Source organism: Gossypium arboreum, chromosome 2 (genome assembly GCF_025698485.1).
Source record: "Gossypium arboreum isolate Shixiya-1 chromosome 2, ASM2569848v2, whole genome shotgun sequence".
In the NCBI taxonomy this organism is placed as follows: domain Eukaryota; kingdom Viridiplantae; phylum Streptophyta; class Magnoliopsida; order Malvales; family Malvaceae; genus Gossypium; species Gossypium arboreum.
The window spans coordinates 109,755,616-109,758,672 of NC_069071.1; the positions used below are offsets into that span (position 1 = coordinate 109,755,616).

General features: G+C 36.9%; 1 non-coding gene across 1 annotated transcript; it reads left to right on the plus strand.

Annotated features, from left to right (window-relative positions):
* The first annotated feature begins 1,488 nt into the window (after positions 1–1,488).
* On the plus strand, positions 1,489–1,595 carry LOC128290047 (small nucleolar RNA R71). Its single transcript, XR_008279688.1, has one exon. It is a non-coding gene; the product is annotated as a small nucleolar RNA R71 (small nucleolar RNA).
* Positions 1,596–3,057: the final 1,462 nt, after the last annotated feature.

Here is a 3,057-nt window from a genome sequence, read left to right on the forward strand (position 1 = left end):
CGAGCTTGAAGGGTGATTGTTTCGTCTCCCACCCGGAGTGTGAGTTCACCTGTGCCAATATCAATGATCATTTTAGCAGTTGCTAAAAAAGTCATTCCTAGAATTAAAGGAGTGTTGCTATCCTCTTCTATGTCTAGAACAATGAAGTCAACAGGAAATATAAATTTATCGATTTTAGCTAGGAAATCTTCAATAATACCCCTAGGGAATCTTATAGTTTTATCTGTTAATTGAATGCTCATCCTAGTCTATTTGGGTTTCCCGAGACCTAGTTGCTTAAACATTTTGTAAGGCATGACATTGATACTAGCCCCTAAATCAGCTAATGCATTATTAACATCTAAACTACCAATTAAGCAAGGAATTGTAAAACTCCCTGGATCTTTTAGTTTGTTGGATAGTTTATTCTGGAGAATAGATGAGCAAACTGTATTTAGCTCCACATGCGACGCCTCGTCCAACTTCTGCTTATTTGCTAAAAGCTCCTTTAAAAAATTCATTACGTTTGGCATCTGCGATAGAGCTTCAATAAACGGTAAGTTAATATGTAATTTTTTTAGGAGTTTAAGGAATTTACCAAATTGTCCATCTAAGCGGTCTTTGCTTGTTGCGTTGGGGCATAGTACACGAGGTTTATATTCGACAGTCACTGGTTTGTTTTTATTATAATCTACCTCACCTTTACCTTTGCTTACCACCGTTTCTTGCCTCGGTTCTGGCTCAGGCTCAACAAATCCTTCTTCATTTTGAACATTATTCGAGTTGAGCTTTTCCCTTGGGTTAGGTTCAGTATTACTTGGCAAGCTACCTTGTGGTCGTTCAGCGATTAGTTTAGAAAGCTCGCCTATCTGAGTTTTGAGCCCTTGGATTAACACTTGTTGATTTTTAAGTGCCATTTAGGTGTTCTGAAAATAGGCTTCTGATACCGAGATAAACTTTGTGAGCATCTCTTCAAGGTTCGATTTCTTTTCATGTTGATAGGGTGGCTGTTGGTAGCCCGGAGGTGATCGCTGATTTCCTTGGCCTCTCCCATGAGAAATTTGGGTGGTTCCTCCATCCTGCATTATAAGTGTTACTATATGGGTTGTTTTGAGGTCGAGGATTACTACCCGTGTAATTTCATTATTCGTTATCCATGTTGTGGCCATAAGGTTGGTATTCCGAATGGCTTGTTCCATCTCCACTTGCTTCACACTGCATTACTAGGTGAACCTGTGAAGAACTAAGAAAACCATCAATTTTCTTATTCAAGAGTTCTACCTAATTAGAGAGCATGGTAACCAAATCGATGTTATAAACACGGCTATTTTCGTTGGCTTTGTCCTCATGACTTGTCACTGATAGTTATTCAGAGACATCTCCTCTATGAACTCATAAGCATCTTCAGGTGTTTTATTATTGATAGTTCCACCAGCAGCTGCGTCAACCATTTGCCGAGTCGAGGGATTCAGGCCATTGTGGAATGTTTGTACTTGAAGCCAAAGCAGTAACCCATGGTGAGGGCACCTTCTCAGTAAGTCTTTGTATCTCTCTCATGCATCGTAAAGTGTTTCTAAATCCATCTATACAAAAGAAGAGATATCGTTACGTAATTTAGCCGTTTTAGCCGGCCGAAAATATTTTAGTAAAAATTTTTCGGTCATTTATTCCCAAGTAGTAATTGACCCTCATGGTAATGAGTTCAACCATTGTTTAACTTTGTTTCTCAATAAAAAGGGAAACAACCGAAGATGTATGGCATCATCAGAAACGCCATTGATTTTAAATGTATCGCATAGTTCCAAAAAGCTTGCTAAGTGAGCGTTGGGATCTTCATCCTGCAAACCATCAAACTAAACAAATTGCTGTATCATTTGAATAGTGTTAGGTTTCAGTTTAAAAGTATTTGCAGCTACAGCAGGTCTAATTATGCTCGACTCAGTTCCTGTTAAAGAAGGTTTAGCATAATCATACATAGTGCGTGGAGCAGGATTTTGATTAACTGCAATTGCAGGGGGTAGTTGATTGCCTTGGTTTTCAGCCATCTCTTCGGTTAGGGGTTGAGTATCATCCTCTTGCTCGTTCTCCGTGTATTTTAAGCTTCGCCTTATTTTTCTTTGGTTTTTGAGAAATGTGCGATCGATTTCTTTGTCAAAAAGTAGTGGCCCTAACGAGTTTTTTCTAGTTATAAACATAAAAACCTACCAAGAGAAAGAAAAAGTAAATTAATAAAATAAAATTAACTTGCAAGAAAAATAAATGGCTAAAGTAATAAAAAATTGAGTGTTCCTACTATCTTAGTTCCCCAGCAACGGCGCCAAAAACTTGATCGCGTGATTTCGTGATAGGTTTTAAATATTTATAATTAATCGAACTATTATCGCGATGTAGGCAAGTGTACCTATCGAACAATAGTATAGTTTTAGCAAGACCGGATTGTTGAACCCAAAGGAACTAAAAGTACTAGTAATGACTGTCTTTTTATTATCTAGCCTAAGAATAATGGGGTTTTATTTTAACTAACTAATTATCTAAACTAAAAACTCACAGAGAATAGAATTGGGGAATTGCTTTTGGGGAAAATCGATTGAATTAAGACAATACCTAAGGAAAAATCCACCTAGACTGCACTTGTTATTCTGACTCCGAATCGGACAATTTATTCATTTAACTTGTTCCGTAGAGATCCCTAAGTTATGTTATTATCCCTATTCAAGACTATTAAAGTCTAATCCCTAGATTGAATAATTGAGACCTTTCTCTAATTAACACCCTAAGGTTGCATTAACTCGATCTATGGATCCCCTTATTAGGTTTCACCTTAATCTGGAAAATCTTGTCACCCTATGTCTAGGTGCGCAATTAACTCCGCTTAATTATGACAACTGCACTCTTAGACAAGGTCTATTCCTCCTCTAAATAATAGCTTATCTTGAATCAGTATCCTAGGATAATCAAAACAAGAATTAAGAACACATAATTAAGAACAAGTTAAATATTTATCATACAATTCAGAAAATAATAACAAGATTCGTCTTAGGTTTCATTCCCCTTAGGTATTTAAGGATTTTAGTTCAT